The sequence below is a fragment of the Lissotriton helveticus genome, chromosome 2_2, assembly GCF_964261635.1.
Source record: "Lissotriton helveticus chromosome 2_2, aLisHel1.1, whole genome shotgun sequence".
Taxonomy (NCBI): domain Eukaryota; kingdom Metazoa; phylum Chordata; class Amphibia; order Caudata; family Salamandridae; genus Lissotriton; species Lissotriton helveticus.
This window is the reverse complement of record NC_136060.1, coordinates 424,280,967-424,298,441: the sequence shown is the minus strand read 5'-3', so window position 1 is coordinate 424,298,441 and position 17,475 is coordinate 424,280,967. Positions and strand designations below refer to the sequence as shown.

General features: G+C 44.5%; 1 protein-coding gene across 4 annotated transcripts in view; it reads left to right on the top strand.

Annotated features, from left to right (window-relative positions):
- The window catches only part of LOC144821867 (uncharacterized), a 299,860-nt gene that overhangs the window by 259,531 nt on the left and 22,854 nt on the right, over nt 1-17,475 (top strand). For 2 of the 4 annotated variants that reach the window (XM_078679023.1, XM_078679026.1), the window contains exon 5: nt 9,616-9,705. The exons of the other annotated variants lie outside the window; for them this stretch is intronic. The gene's annotated coding sequence lies outside the window, so the exon portion shown is untranslated. Of the gene's footprint in view, nt 1-9,615; nt 9,706-17,475 lie in introns of those variants that run through there. 4 annotated transcript variants of the gene reach the window in all.

Below are 17,475 nucleotides of genomic sequence, written 5' to 3'. Positions count from 1 at the left end.
ACAATCAAAGCCACCAGTAAGAGGCAGCCAACGAATAAAAGATAAGAAAAGGGTAAAAAGAGCTTAGGATGATAAAAGTGCACAGCATACAGAAAAGGGATAATTTTGGCCAATAACTGTTTTATGTTTTGTCTTGGATTTTTTTTGTGTATAATACATGTACTGTCTTCCCCGTCTGAGTTTGTATGTACGTGATGTATGGATCTACGTCATCCCTCCGTTTGTGTTTCCGTATTACTTAACCCCTGTTGTACTATGTTGTGTGCGCACTGAATGGTCCATTACTGTACACGTTTCACTCTCTCTCTCTCTTCCACCCTCTTCCTCTCTCCATGCCACACGTGTACTGAAATGGACCACTTAGAGTGCGGTCTCTTTTTTCTCTCTCTCTCTCTTTCTTTCACTCTCTCTCTCTCTCTCTCTCTCTCTCTCACTCTCTCACTCTCTAAAGCCCCCCTTGTTCCCTCCTCCCTTATGCAAGAACGATGTGCCCCACCGGCACGAACCTAATTGGACTCCACAAACACAAAGGTGTTCAGCAAAATTGACCAAAACCAAAACGATTGTGACTTGCCATATTACTACCTCTCCTTTCTGCAAACGATAGAACCCGAGTTGGTAATGAAGGAAAGGACAGGTAAGACGACGAATGTCCCCTAATCTGGCCTTTTATAAGGGAACTATAACGTCAATGGCCTTCTGTTTCTCAGTTCGTTAGAAATGCGATCCCCAAATGCCCCGATTGCCCCACCCCCTTGCACCTAAGTGCGGATGTCCAGAGTACCCCACTTCTCCCGATCGACCCCAGCTCCCTGTCCAAAAGCACCCACGCGCCCCCGATCAACCCTATGATGACGCCCCTGCTTGCAAGAATTAGCCAACCCCGAAGGGAGATGTGATATTGTCGATACTTGGGTTAAAGGGAAGAACGAGTCTCTCCATAAGGACTCAAATTTTTTGTAACGTAATACATTGTGAACAAAGGTTCAATTTCTCTTATCATATGTCACGAATGAACGCCAAACAAGTCTATGAATTCAATATGCAATGCCCTTCTACAGACTCCATAAAAAACGACCTCTGACTGTGACCGATGAACCTATCCCCCACCTACTCAGGAATAGGGAAGGAATTGCGATGTATATCTGTTCTCCCGATCGGTTTTTCTAAAAACTTGTTTTTCACCCATTTAAAGATACAATCACCAAAGGAGAGGAGCTGGACGTGACGCACAGCCTGGCCACAGATCATGAAGCACGTGTGACGACCAAAGGTGGAGCCGCAGAGCAACGAGACGCGGGACGAGGCACAACTTTCAAGTTCAGCTGATGAAGGAATAAGGGGCTGCCTTGAAGCCCTCGACTTGCTGACCCACTCGTGCCTGAAGTTCCCGTCCCTTTTTGAGTCCGACTGATGGGCCTGCCTGCTCATTGTCCTTTGCTCCCTTGGTCCCTTGGTATGTTCGAAGATCTGGCCCCACTCCGCCCTCTCCTCCCTCGATTATTCAACAAACTCTTTCATATAAACTTTGACTATGGACTGGGATTTTGCACGGAAAAAGAAAGACACGCAGGTGCCCAGCATAAGGCACCCCTAAGAAAATGAGTTAGGAAACAGGACTGTGATCTAACAGCAGAGGACTGATCACACCCTGCCACGTGTAAGGACGAATCCGAGCTGGACCTATAGCTCCACCGCCGGTGCTCAGCAGCGCCAACAAAAGAAGACGGACTCTGTTAAAAGACATTGCGACAAAGACCCTCCCCCCTTTCCAGAACTTTCTATTCGCCCCTTGACTAAAATTACTTGTATCGAATTGAATACCTCCCTCAACCATTTTTGTATTGCCTTTTAAGAAATGTTTCATCGGTCACTCATGTGGTTAGTTTTCAAAGATCCCCTACAGTACTAACAAGCCGGAAGGTATCAGAGCGTTCTTTCTGTATATGATGCCACTAGAAAGAAAATGTGAACTTGATTTTTATGTATTGGAACATTTTTCTTGATTCTACATCGACTAAATATTATGCCGATTTCTAGGCTTGTATAAAGAACCCAGCAGATGTAAATTAACATGTATTGTATTCTGCCTATCACATCGACTGTGTAGAAATTGAACGTGCTTATGTAAAAAGCGGCGACTGTTAAAAATAGCAATATGTATGTACATAAGCGACGTTCATTTATGTTCACAGTACCCCTTGGTGTAAACAGAATGGATATCGTTAAAACTCTGACTGTGTTGTCCCACTAGCATAGACCCATGCACACACGTACACGACAGCTACTTTTGAGCACGATGGTCTCTCAGTTTGCGGTCGATCGCCAGCGCCCCTTCCCTGACCCTGCAAGCTTCCCCATGCGCCTGACTGCCCCCTCTCCCACATGCGCGAGTCATGAGCCCACCCCTCCCGCATGACTCTGTCCCTAAGAATCGTACCCCGCGCCTGACCAACACCTCCTGTCCCTCCATGAATACCCCTCCTTTGATGACCTCTTCCTCTGAGCCTGAATGTCAGCCCTGACCACTGGTCATCCCTTAGCCTGAGAATACAGTTTATTGCCCACTACTTTATGCACTCGTCTCTCTTGGAAGAAGCTACTATTGATCATGGCCACCCCACCCCCTGAGATTCGATCAGGCACACACATTCCAATGGAATCAGCAGAACACTCAGCCGCATGACAGCCCCCTCCTATTGCATGGAGGATAAGGGCCCTACTGTAAGCCACGTGTTGGAATACCTCCATACTATACAATGTGTTGATTGTAATAAAGGATGCCTGTGTGCCACAAACCTGTGTATAAAAGACGAAGCCTCAGAGAAACTTGTTAGAGCACCTCCCGAAGACACTATGCGAGTGTCCCAAAGGACAGGCTCTCCTCATGAGTAATAAACCCTGTTCTTGTTTTCCTACTTCCAGTGCCCGTCTCTTTATTTGGTAACTATTCAAGATGCAAACGAAGAGTCGCCCTGCACCAGCGGCCTGGGCATCGGGTGCGATATGGGCTGACTTTTCTACATCACCACCCCCTTTTGTACCGCTTTGGCCGCCATAAGTGTGGCAGGGTATGCTCAGACGTGAGTCCCTTGCTCACTTTGCCACTGGATTCATGCAAGCCGGGCTGAAGACGGCTGGAATGCCAGAAACCGGTCCTCGGAAGCTTGTTTCCGGTCCAGGGAAGGCATGGCTTGGCAATTCGGACTGGACTGTTCCCATGAGGCACATGGTCAGACTGATTTGCATATAGCCATGTCTGAACTGGGGTGGCAGAGTGGGCTAAAGAACGGTGATGGATCAAACCCAGATCTTTTGACTGGGTCTGAGTGTTTGATTGGTTCAGATGCTCCGTCCATCACCACCCCCTTTTGTACCCTCCCATTCAAGCTGCTTTAACCACCACAACAGCAATACAACCAATACAAACCTTGAAAACATCTCTGCAAATCAGCAGTTAAGCACCTGCCCACAGTGCTTAATTTGCAAAACAATGAGGGCCGGTGCCCAAGGCTCTGCTGCAATTCCGCAGCTGGTGCTAATTAATGTTGGTGTGCTGAATGCCAATGTTGGGTAGCCTTCAATTCATCTCAGGCCTATTTAATTCACTCTCAGACACTGCCTGCCCCTTTAACTCTCTCTTGACGGTCTCTGCTTTCTCCCTGTGTGATTGTTTTTCTGTCTTTCTCTTCCTCTTTTTTTCCTGTTTGTGTTTTTCCCTCCTTTGCTCTATTTGTTAATATCTGTTTCAGAAATTTAAGTGGCAGTCCCCAAACAATTACAACTGGCTCAAATTGAGCACCTCCACACAAATGACCCCTCCAACCCTTAACAAAGGGGGATGGTAGAACGGATTAAAAAACCTGGCTCTGACTAGGTAACCAGCCATCGTGCCAGAGTGGTGACTGATAGCCCAAAACCCCTGTGAAATTAAATGTAATTTGATCAATATCATACCAGAACACTTGCTGAAGTGAAATATGGTCTGCCTTGCCCCATTAAATCCCGAATGTGTTTTTTTTCAGCATTACATGTGGTTCATATGAATAAAATCAATTACTTCTGAAGTTATTACATTAATAATGTTTTCTTTAATGAAGCATATTAGGTTAGGCTGTAACTGAGAGTTGCTGTCTTGTTCTCATGCGCTGAATGCACTGAACAGTCAGTGACTGGTTTCCCGGCAGATCAGAGAATTTGCAAAATTGATTGTGGTGTTTTTTATTTTTTTAATAGCATCACATATCACATCTGGCGACTAGGTATGGTGACAATAAGTAACAGGAAGCAAAAGGCACACATCAAATTTCTGTAATGTCCTTTAATAGGCAATCCAGATATGGGACATTTTCAAGCAGGAAAGGTACTGGGAAGGAGCACAAAATGAAACCTTGATAGTGAACATTTACAACACAAATAAGCCTGGCTAATAACTTAAAGTGCAAGCCAGACCTATTGGCCCAGGCAATGCTCATTTCTTCTTCTTCTTATCATTATTAATATTCCTGGAAAGGGTGTCTACCCCACACGTTCCTGCAGAGGTCATTCACAAAAATCGTAAATAACAATCTTCCTAATAAATTACATTATACAATATTAAAATAGGAGGCATGAGATAAAAACACAACAAATTCTAGGATGGATAAAAAAAAAACAAAAAAAACAAGTTAAAAACATGTGGAAATAGGCTGATACAGACAAGTCATATCATCAGCCTCATAATGACATGTGCTTATTATGTCTGTATTTGTGTTGTACCAGACTTTACCCTACGAATAGCATCTTGGACCTAATGCGCCAGGTATATAAGTAAATTATCTCCCCAGCACACGTCAAATCAAGTAAAGGTCTCCCAGTTTTGACAGCAGCACACCAAAATTATTATGTCACAAAGTGAAATAAACATAAATGTGTTGTGTTCTTTTTTCAAGATGTATTCAGACTTCATAATCAGCTTTCAACAGCCAACACGTGTTTCGTTGTGTTAGGGGTGTTATCCCGCAACTTCATCAAGGCTATGTAATCCAAGTTGTTATTCCTTTGTTTTGCGACAACAGGTTGCCGCACTCGGGCATCACGGAAGCAGTGATCGACAAGGAGTTTTGATATTGAGGAACCCTTGAATAATAATTAGACGGATACGGAGAAATTGTTACGGTTTTACATTGGAAACAGTCTTTGGATACAACAACACTTTGTGGTGCGGAAGTATCACCACAAAACAAAGGAATAACAACTGTGTGACATACTAATTTCTGTTTGCTGCTGTGAAAACTGGGAGACCTTTTGTTGATTTGACGTGTGCTGGGGAGATATTTTACTTGTCAAAATAAGCTGTTGCTTTTTTCTATGGAGGTGGTTGGTTCTCCACACCTGACAGCACCGTCTGAAAAGATAGGAAAGAATTCTGTAAACTGGCTGTGTGAATCTACCTAGTGGGGCCATGTACCTATACATGATACCACATTTCTAAACAGTATGTGCGCCTGGTATATAGCAGGTACTGTAATATGGCGAATGCTAACCACTTTGTGGGGTCTGATCTAAATATTCACAGCGCCTCTACTTGTTGCTTAATCGATAAGTGCCGACATACAGGTATTAGCCACTTTTTCCTAATCTGTGCATAGCAGGGACAAAAAAACATGTAGTGATATAATGTTTCTGAACTAAGGAAACATGCTGGGCACGTCGGGGTTACAGTAGCCTGAATCCACCTACTTCTAAAGTAATTTAGTGGTAAAGTACCATACCTAAATTGTAAATAATGTGCATGTGTGTGTGGTGGATCAATTTCCATCCCAAATATCCTCGAATAAAAAAGTACATTTAAAATCTAAAAATCTTCCTGTTAAAGTGCCCTGTGCTGCAGGAACGTAACTGGAGTCCTCGTTGTAAGCCCAGAATTTCGCTTTAAAAAAGGGGTAGTGCATTATTTGTCTGATATTTAGTGTCTTCAACCCTAGTCTCATTAGCCATTGCCTCACCTCTCTAAACCACTTCACACGACCTGCTGCTCTATCAAGGGTCAGAACTTCCTCAATTGCTTCTTTCACTGGAATTTGGATTTGACCTGTCCACATTCTAACCCAAACCAATAGGGATTTTAATTCTGCTATGTGATTTATACATCTTAGACAAAGATCTAACCAGACCGGAAGAAGTGGGGTACTGTTTGGCAGTTTCAAAAATGACATTATACATTTATTTTCTGCTAATTCCATGCTTCTAGTCTGGTCTAGGCCCCATAGTTCTGCTCCATAGAGAGCCTCCCCCAGACCTTTGGCTCGATGAATTTCTAAAACTGAAGAGGTAGGACGATTTTTTATTATTATTTCCCACCTTTTATCCAATGGCTTTGCAGCTGTCAGTCGTTACTTGACTGCTAACCTTATGTCAAAATATTCCACTCACTTTCGCAGGACCTGTTCCATTAAAATGTATTTATTTTCCCTTGGGTACCACATACTCCAAGATACGTTAGAGGAAAGGGGTTTAGTTGTTGCTATTATTTATGAAAACAAACTCAAAATCAGGTTGACACCTAGGGGTCTGTTAGGATGGCGGGCGGACTGAAGTCCGACCGCCACCCTAGCGGTGCTGGGACCAGCCGCCAGTGGTGCAGCGGTCCTGCACCGCCAATTTGGATGCTACCACCACGGTGGTGGTGGCATCCCACATACATTACATTGTGGCGGGCGGTGCTGCAATATATGCATGTTGTGCATTGGCATTAACAACGTGACAGGCACCGCGCGGTGCCTGGCACTTTGTGCATGCCAATGTTGGGAGGTACAAAGGGTACCCCCCAAGTGCAGCCCCCACCCCACTGGGGGCCCGCAACTGGCCCCCAAAGTAAACACTGCATGCCTTTCCATGGCGGAGTCTCTGCCATGGAAAGGTATGAGACTGCCATCATCATAATATGGATGGAGGTCCCTCCAAAGCACCCCTACCATATGATGGGCCTTTTCGCCCGGTGGCACAAAACTGTCGGATGGTCTTTCCATCCGCCTGGGTCCCCACCGCCATCGTAATATGGCGGGGGAAATGTTAGGCGGGTGGACTAGAATGGCAGGCTGATTGCCACCGTCCATATGGCGGTGGCGATCCGCCCGCTATCCTAATAGCCCCCCTAACCTCTAAATACTGCCAGTCTGTAAAGGTGTAATGGTGTCCATCCAGTGCTCTCTCCTTAAAAATTAAATGTCTGGCAATTTTATTACAACATCTATGGTGTAACCTTGTGAAACCTCAGAATCTTCTTGGCCTTTGTGTAGATGTGTCTCCCTTTTATGCTTCCCACATGACATTAATGGATATTCTTCGTTGGATAGACACTCCCTTGGACCTTCTAGTAAAGACTTATATTTCCTCTCCTCCTGAAATGGGTCTCCAATAGTTGGTGTTCTATCTTTCATATATTAAAGGACACAGACTAGACTCTCTTTTCTCAAAAAATTAAAATGTTCCATGTCAAGTATCTTTCCGGTCATTTGGGCAGATCATCTTCATATCTTTTTATCTATCCTTATCTATGCCCAGACTTAATCTTTCTGTTGGCAAGCATTTCAGGGTAAATCTTTATTTGGATTTGCTAGCCCACCACATGAAAGATTTAGAAAGTAACACGCTAATCATCAGGATTCTCATTGTGAATACATCTTAACTTTTAACATCTGCCTAGACAAGCTGTGATCTGCTTTGTTCTTCTAGCTAAATCCAGGGCTCAAACTCACATCATCCCGTGGCATGACCTTTCATTAAAACAAAAAAAAAAGGCTAATTATAGGATATGTCCAGGTTTAAGAGTAGTTTGCATATGCAGGATAAAATGATCCATCGCTCACTGATAAAGAATTCTAAAACAGCAATTCTACAGGTATACCTCACCACTCCCTTTAATATAATGGACTATTTTGTTCTATTTAGCAGGTTAGCCTCTGTCACAAATGCTATTGATGTCATCTTTAAATGGTTGTAATCTTTTTGAGTCAGTAAGCCCAGATGTTTTACCTGGTCCCTTCTTTTCAGATATATTCGCTTCGACGTGTGCTCAGTATTAAATCTTATTCAGTAAATATACAGCTTTATATGGAAATTTTCAAAGATTGCTTACTGGCAAAAGACCTCCAAGAGTCCTAGGAGAATTGGAAGTCAAGTTTCTACAACTAAATAGTACCAAAACAGAATTCTTTCCTTTCTGAATAAATGGTGATGATTTCTATCCTCTTTCTCCTCTATAGTTCCACCTTCCATTTTCAATCTGAGGTTCACAGTCTAAAATAAAGTAAACATCTTGGTTATACTTTTGATTATGACCCATCTAGCGATAACCAAGTCAACACAGAATTGGGCATATTATAGCAACTTCAGGCTCAAGAACCCATAAACACTTTTCAGATCCCAAGCTCTACCCCTTAACCTCTAGTGATATGGAAAGGAATTCATTAAGAAAATGGAGCACCAAATATACTAATTCAAAGAAGACATACTAATAAATGCTTACCTCCAGATAGATAGGCATTATCCAGTACAAGGTGAAATTAACTGGGGCTTTCATGTGAGTCAACATCAATCCCTTCTTAAAATGAGTGTGTTGGTCTGGCCCCAGAGACAATTTGTGTTTTTTGTGAACTTCACCCTCCACCTCCTTGCTGATGCCTGACCTACATGACAAATATCCCAGCATATTACGAAATTTCTCCCATATCCAGAATCATAACAAAAATTGTCTTAATTTCAAGTGGTTTAGTACCCCCACTAGAATCTAAAATTCAATTTAAAATAGTCATGAGCACCCAATATTTGAAAAGCAGACTTCCGTAATAAAAAAATGCCCCACTTCTCAATGCAATCACACTGTCATATCCATCATTTAAACCTTGACCGTGTGACTGTATGGAGAAGTGGGACATTGTTTCCACACAAAACCACCTGAATTTAAGACCATGGTCTTGATGATTCTGGATATGGGAGAAATGTTGTACTATGCTGGGATATTTGGCTCATGGATATACCAAGTAAGTTAATTTTTTATAATCATCATCTAGATAGTGACATTCTTATCAAGCACCAAAATGTAGGGAAGTGTAGTAAAACAAATGAGGGATCAAAGCATTATAATGTAGGACATATTGAAAGCAAAAATATTGGTTGTTTGATGGGATGTGGCCATAATGAATTTCTCATGATGCTGATATAAATGGTGGGAGGTTTTTAAGAAAATAGTTTGGTGCATTTTGAGGTACAGGATGTATATTGTCAGGGAGTGGTGTAATGTTTGTAAATAGTTTTTTATGTAATGTATTTGATTCTTATATGTATTATTGTTGGAACATTTGTACTCATATACATATATTATATGTTTGTAAATGTTTTAAATTCACAGCCCTGATGAAGTCCTATTAAACTAAATGCATTGGTTGGGCTGATTGACTTTTTGATAAAGGAATCAATATAATTGGATCTTAACATAAATACACGACTCTTGATGGACTGAATTCGATTGAATGGATGTTATTTGCGACTTTTGGATGACAAAATATCATGCTTTGAACTTTCATTTTTTATACTGAGACATACTAATTATGATTATTTGTACTTCTTTTTCAGTTGTTGTATAAATGTTTTGACGAAGTATGATTCCTAAGCAGTGGTGGTCAATAAAAGTTGAGTGAAACAGTTTTTTATATAAACGACAGACACACTAGTGCGACACAAGATTGCCTACTCTGATTATGTTAATTTTCTTGTACTTAAAAAGCAACTAGCTAATTATCAAGGTTCCTTTTGAAATACTATCTACCTTTCTAGCATCTGTCTAGATGAGCTCTTATCTGCTTTGTTCCAGTAGCTAAATCCAGGGCCTAAACTCACAACACCTGTGGCATAATCTGGCATTGCAATGCACATTCCCTGTCTGACCAGTACTCACTCAACCCAAAACCCTATCCAAATATGACTCCACGTCAGAATCTAGCTTTGTTCCCAAACAAAGATATTGCTTAGAGGTGACAACAGTTACTATCTTCGAAGGCCTACTAGGCAGATATCACTTTAAACAAGCTAACCATGTGCACTCTTTTCCTACCAACAATCAGGACTGGTGTCAGGACGTGGGGATGGAAGTGCTGCTTACATTGAAGTTGGATTCATGTGTGAGGAATCATTACCATTTATGCTGAGTGCCTTTCAGTAAAGGAAATGTTTGTGGTTAATACAGAATGTGGGGTGCTGATTGGCTTCAAACTGCACGTTTTGGGAATGTGTTACACGGTAGAGAACTGGCAGTAAACTACGTTTCCAAGTCACCTATGGGCTCTTATGTACCTAAAGAGAAGACGGCCATCCTGGATGTTCAGGTGCAACTTCAGTGCCAGACTGGGAACCAAAAGCAGCCCTGGAAAAATGTTCAAACCAGCCCTGCTTGAATTCTTCTTTGCTCTCTCATCTCTCTTTTCTCTTTCCTCTCTCTCCCTCTCTCTCTCTCTCTCTCTCTCTCTCTCTCTCTCTCTCTCTCTTTCTCTCTCTCTCACTATGCTCTCTGTCTCTTGACCAGGGTGCCAGCAGCTGCCCCATGCCCTGAAAACCAGACTCCACAGCCTCATCCAACAGGGAAATTACGGGTGATAAAAATGGGCAGTCCAGGCCTGACAAGTCCCCTGGATTCCTTGCTAGGCAATTTAAGCCACAATGGGCCCTTGCTATGGAGAATGGTTTTCAAGCATCAAGGCTTCCAGTTTCAGAAAGATTGAAGTATGTACGTTTTGGGTTTCAGAGAATTATCCTGAAGTTGTGTATGATTTGAAAAAACACTTTGAACTATTTTTTCCATACTTTTTTGAACTCTAAAATACTTGGGTTTTGTTTTCTGCTAATAGCCCCTGTGATAGAACACGAGTCTCTAACAGGACATTTCTTATGTACACAATTATTAATACTCACAATCTATCAATTCCACAGCAGCCTGGTAGAAACTATATTCACATTATACAAATGATCGCATAGTGGCAATGCTTGAGATTTCTTGAAATCCCCATGCACTGTCAAAAGAGATTAACTACAACCTGCAGACCACTTTGACACCAGAAGTGACAAGTGTGGAGGTACATTCTACTGTCAGAAATACACAACACGTTTGTGTTTCATAGGTCTAGCACCTTTTCTGCACGGAATCCATTCTTTTTCTTTATAAGACCACCTGAGACTAAAAGTGTTTCCACATTTACATCTGGAATTACTGTGCCTCAGGAGATACGAAGATATACTTTCAGACTTTAATACTAGTTATGATTAAGGTTTGTTTTCCTACTGTATTTATGACCAGGAATGTTCAAGCCAATGGCTAACCAGCCATAGAGGGGGGAAACATGTGTTGGCCGCCACTCCTAGAGGATTACTGACTGTGGATTGTATCTGCATCACATAGTGATTGCCATGAAACGTGCATGAACAAAGTCATCTTTATCATACTAAAAAAAAGTCTTTCTTTTGTTCTAGTGTGCTTGAAAAACACATAATACATATCTGAAATATTATAATTATACTTTAAATGTTGATGTATGATACTCCATTTACTCTTTTCCTATATTAATTGACAGGGAAGTAGACCCATCCCGCCCTGAGTGTGCAAAAAAGGCAATTATCAACATTAATAGTGCAATTGTCCTAATAGGTTCTTACTCTAGGCCTCCAATGGTATTGTTGTTAATCCAGTAAAAGGAGACTTTCGAAGTTCATCAACACCACAACAATGACTTTCAGCACAGATAAATCATAGATCATTGCTGCACTAGCGCAGGTCGCGCTGCTAGCGAGCTGCGAAATTTTAAACTTACCTTCGGAGTATTTTGGTTTTTCTGATTTGACTTTTCCCCTGATTTTAAATCCATCACTGTGACTGGGCTGTCCCCATACTCACATTTAATTTTGGAAGACGCACCGCCATTCGGCGGGTCCGGGTCCCTGGGGCTGGATTCCTGGGCGCCATCTTAGTTTGGGGTGAGTGTGTTGGAGCGCGGGCGCCATTTTGGAGCGTCCCGACGCTCGACTTGTTCAGGGAGGCGCCTATTTAAGGCGGACTTGTGTTTTCCTTTGCCCTGATCATTGCTGCACTAGCGCAGGTCGCGCTGCTAGCGAGCTGCGAAATTTTAAACTTACCTTTGGAGTATTTTGGTTTTTCTGATTTGACTTTTCCCCTGATTTTAAATCCATCACTGTGACTGGGCTGTCCCCATACTCACATTTAATTTTGGAAGACGCACCGCCATTCGGCGGGTCCGGGTCCCTGGGGCTGGATTCCTGGGCGCCATCTTAGTTTGGGGTGAGTGTGTTGGAGCGCGGGCGCCATTTTGGAGCGTCCCGACGCTCGACTTGTTCAGGGAGGCGCCTATTTAAGGCGGACTTGTGTTTTCCTTTGCCCTGATCATTGCTGCACTAGCGCAGGTCGCGCTGCTAGCGAGCTGCGAAATTTTAAACTTACCTTCGGAGTATTTTGGTTTTTCTGATTTGACTTTTCCCCTGATTTTAAATCCATCACTGTGACTGGGCTGTCCCCATACTCACATTTAATTTTGGAAGACGCACCGCCATTCGGCGGGTCCGGGTCCCTGGGGCTGGATTCCTGGGCGCCATCTTAGTTTGGGGTGAGTGTGTTGGAGCGCGGGTGCCATTTTGGAGCGTCCCGACGCTCGACTTGTTCAGGGAGGCGCCTATTTAAAGTCGCCCTTCCCCGCGCAGCGGGAACGCGCAGTGGGATGCCGTCGCATGCCGGAGTCGTGCCAGAGTCCTGCCCGTCTGCGCTCGTCCGCGTCGAGGTAGCGGGTGCGGGCTATGGACTCTGGCCTCCTGCCACGGAAGCACTATGTGTAACATCGCTTCGCTCAGGTACGATCGTGCTGATATCTTTGCTGTACGAGATATTCTTCCAGTGTGCAATCATGTCCCATTATCTCCTCTTTCGGGACCTTATGACTGTGCCTGTGGTTGTTTCTCTCTGGCCTCACCCATGGGGGTGCGACCTGTTATAGGGAATGATCGCGGCACCCACACAGATCGCACTGAGCAATCACTAAATATATGGAGCCTAAATGTTAGATCCTTGGTCAGGCATTATCAATTCCTTCGGGATATGATAGACACGGACTTTCCCGATATCATCCTTTTGACCGAAACTTGGCTACAAGACCATGATACCGCCATTATAAACTTGGCCTTCCCCTCCACCTATACGGTGTTTACACTGAACCGTACAACTAGGGGAGGTGGTATAGCCATGGCGATTAAATCTTGCTTCTCGGCTGAGTGGAAGGCTCAGAATCTCCCTATGTGTGAAAGCGCCTCTTTTAAGGTAAAGATAAACCACCACTTTACCTTTAGCGGCATGCTTATCTACCGTCCACCTGGGAACGACACCATCTTCAAATCCGCACTTGTAGATGTGGTTAGCTCGCTAGTTTCTAGTTGTGCTAATTTTAACATTGTAGGGGACTTAAATATACACTTCGATCTGATGTCATCTCTCCCTATCAGCTCTATGTTAGCGGATCTTGAAGCGATGCAATTTAACCAACTAGTCACCTCCCCCACCCACATAGGAGGACATATACTAGACCCCTTCTTTACAACCTTAGCACGGGCTAGAACATCTGTCCCGTTGGCGGTGGGCTGGACGGACCACATGTTGGTTAAAGTGGCATGCCCCTTAGACAATCCACAATTGAAACCCGTGGATAAACAGATCCTCAAGCGTAACTGGCGTAAACTCAAGCTGGAGGAGTTTGTTAGGATATTGGAGGCACAGCCCTTAGGCAAACTGCAGAATGTGGAACAGGGATATGAACAGTTTTGCAACTGGGTTCTTAAGGCCCTCGACTCTCTTTTACCCCTGCGCTGGTCTAAATGTCACGCTAAGACCCGCAGCCCTTGGTACAATGAGAATCTTGCCGAGCTTAAAAGAACTTGCCGGCAAGCTGAGAGGGCCTGGAGGAAGTCCTTTGATCCCGTGTTAAAATCGCTGTACTTTGCCCAGCTCAAGAACTACCATAGAGCCATCTGTCAAACTCGGGCTGCCTATTATGCAACTGAGTTCTCCAATAGTCCTAATCCTTCCAAACTTATCTTCAAGGTACTTAAAGATCTGATGGGGAAACGGGCTACCTCGATAGAAATCTGCACGGACTCACACTGTGAGAGTCTGGCATCCTTCTTCGTGGAGAAGGTGCAGGTAATCTACCGTGGTTTTACATCTTCCGTTCCCGAGGAGGCTCCTAGTGCTGTGAAGACTTTGGTTGTGGAAACTCTGTCCTCCTTGCCGGCTATGTCTATTGAGGTATTTGATACTCTGAGCCTCAAAGTTAAATCGGGCTCTCCCTTAGACCCGCTGAAGCCGGAGCTTTTCACGCTGCTCCCGCCTATGTGTCGTGAGCCCATCCTGGATCTTATCAATCTTTCCCTCACTGAGGGCGTGGTTCCTCCCTCCTGGAAGCAAGCTGTGGTCAGCCCTATTTTGAAGAAACCCAATCTTGACCCCTTGCTCCCGGAAAATTACCGGCCCATCTCCCTCCTGCCTTGGACCGCTAAGGTCACTGAGGCACACGTGAACACCATCCTGTCCACCCATCTCTCTCGTAATAACATTCTTGACGAGAGTCAAAATGGGTTCCGCTCTCAACACAGCACTGAAACAGCTCTGCTCTTTATGACCGAGCATTTGCGGTCAGTGCTGGATGCGGGGCAGACTGCGGCGCTCCTATTGTTAGATCTGAGCGCCGCATTCGACACGGTGTCTCATGACATTTTGTTGCGGCGTCTGGAGGAAGTGGGTATTGGTGGGAAAGCTCTTGAGTGGTTCCGCTCCTTCCTTTCGGACCGGTTTTTTAAAGTAGCCATTCCACCAGGCCAGTCCTCGTTCCACTCTCTGGGTCTGGGAGTCCCTCAGGGCTCCGCTTTAAGCCCTACATTGTTCAACCTGTATGTGAAACCGCTGGCTGCTGTCGTCAGGGAATGTGGCCTTACCATGACATCGTACGCCGACGACACGCAGCTGGCGGTGACACTCAGCGGGGACCCTGAGGTGAATGCCCCCAGATTCCGGGCAGGACTTATAGCTGTGGCTAAGTGGATGCGTAGCAACTGCTTACAGCTTAACGCTAAAAAAACCGAGGTCCTGATCTTAGGGAAGCAGACGGAACTTTGGGGAGACCAGTGGTGGCCTCCCGAATTGGGGGCTTCTCCTACTCCAGCGGCCGAAGTTAAAAATCTGGGGGTCTGGCTGGATTCCCATCTTTCTTTTGCCAGTCACACAAAGAAGACAGCAGCTACCTGTTTCGGTATCCTGCGAGGACTGCGACCTGTCCTTAAGTTCTTCGACCCCCCCATGCGGCAACTGGTGGTTCAGGCCTCCATTTTGTCGCGATTGGACTACGGGAGTGCTTTGCTACTTGGAGTGAACCAGGCTGAGGCTTCTAGGCTTCAGATTGTGCAGAACGCTGCTGCACGCGCCATCGTGGGCCTCCCGAGACGATGTTCTGTCTCCTCTGTCCTGACCTCCCTTCACTGGCTTCCGGTTAGACAGAGAATCAAATTCAAGGCTCTCTGTCTGACATTTAAGATTCTGAAGCTTTCCTCCCCTCCTGCTCTTGCGGGCCTCATTTCTCCGTATTTCCCCACACGGTCCCTCAGGTCTGAATCTCACCATCTGGCGATTAAGCCTAGGTTCAGACTGAGTAGGATGGGAGGGCGCTCTTTTCGTGTTCTGGCGGCTGATTTATGGAACTCCCTCCCTGTACACATCCGTGCACTGGATAGCCTTACTCTTTTCAGACGCGCCATTAAAACTCACCTGTTCGCTTCTGTTAATTGATCTTTCTTCTTTTCAGCTCTGACCTGTTGTGTTGTGGTATCTGATCAGGCGCCAGGACGCCCCTTTGCTGGGGCAGCTGTGCGCCGAATAAAAGTTATTAACATAACATAACATAACATAAAGAAATTCTTTCCTTCTATCAAAATGCTCCTTCTTGCATCAATCCGGCCAACCAACACCTTCCTGCTGGGAAAGTCCATATCCATTTATCCTTTTACCTGTGTCTTTTTTTGCAAACCCTAGTGCAGTTAGCCATATAGCCACCTATGAACTGATCCATACCTTTCTGTAAGCTCATAAAACCAACTGTGACATAAGCTCCTAACGAGCTGTAGCCCGTGCAGGTGAGAGCAGTGGGGAGGGGGAGAGGGGGTTTGACAGACACAAGGGATAATGCATTATTTATTTAATTTTCCCTCGTGGTCGTCTGTCGAATCCCCCCCAACCGGGCCTCACCACTCTTTCCTGCACGGGCCACGTCTGTTCCTAACAGTGGTGAAACACAAAATGATGGGGGTCCTCAGCAGAATGTGACAAGGGACCCCCAAGTCTCTCATATCTCACAGATATTCATTGGTCTTATGCTGATTGGGGCCGTCCTGATAGCTTGGGTGGCCCTGGCGTGTTGCCACCCCACCCCAGCATTATAGATGCTTCAAGGGCCTGTTTAATGCCCTGCCTCCTAAGAAAGCGATAGCCAGGAGGATACCCCATACTTTTTTAAATAAGACCTAAACTTTGTACACCACATTCATAACCACAAAATGCTTCAATCAAAATTGGTCCATCCAATGCCATTATGAGTGTGTATCATATAGAGCAAACACACCAAATGTGAGAGTATTCCAACCCATCGTTCTTTTGTTCAACATGCCACCTCAGTTCGTACTTGGCTATATGGAAACCAATCTTAACCCTTCTCCAATAGGAACAGTCCAGCCTGAACTACCTGTCTAGGTTATCCCAGAACAGGAACACACACAACCCAAGACCTGTTTCACCCATGATTTGGGTTAATCAATCAGGTATTGCTTAGTTTTAATGACTCAGTGAGCATGGGACCCACATCTGGGCATACCTTTGCCACTTAGGGCATGACATTAAACACATAAAAGGTGATGAGAAGAATGCTAGCAATTTGTCTAACCTTTGGCAATTGCTTCGGGGAGTAAACTGGCATAAAACGTCCCTAAGGACCGACTCCATCTATTGTAGGCCTCAACTCCATCTTGACTAGAGGAGGTCACCATCTTACTTCTCTCTCACACAATGGGAGTCGCCATCTTTCCTGATTCATGCAGAATCACTGTCATGTCCGCTATTCAACGCAGATGTCGCCTGAGCTTATCTTTCTAAGAACTGGGAAAGCGTCAAGCCGTTCGAATAATGATACAGATACGACCATCAATGTGACATGTCTACTTTCAACCTTGTCAAGGATAATTAAAAATGCATACAGACATATACCCAAAATAAGGTAGTCTGAACTGATGTCCTTTTACCTTATGTTCATAAGGAAATGTCTCGGATGCATGCAGTGATGCAAATGAACTATGTCAGACTTTCTTAAACTTATGTCAGAAATTCCAGGGACAAACACATCTCCACTT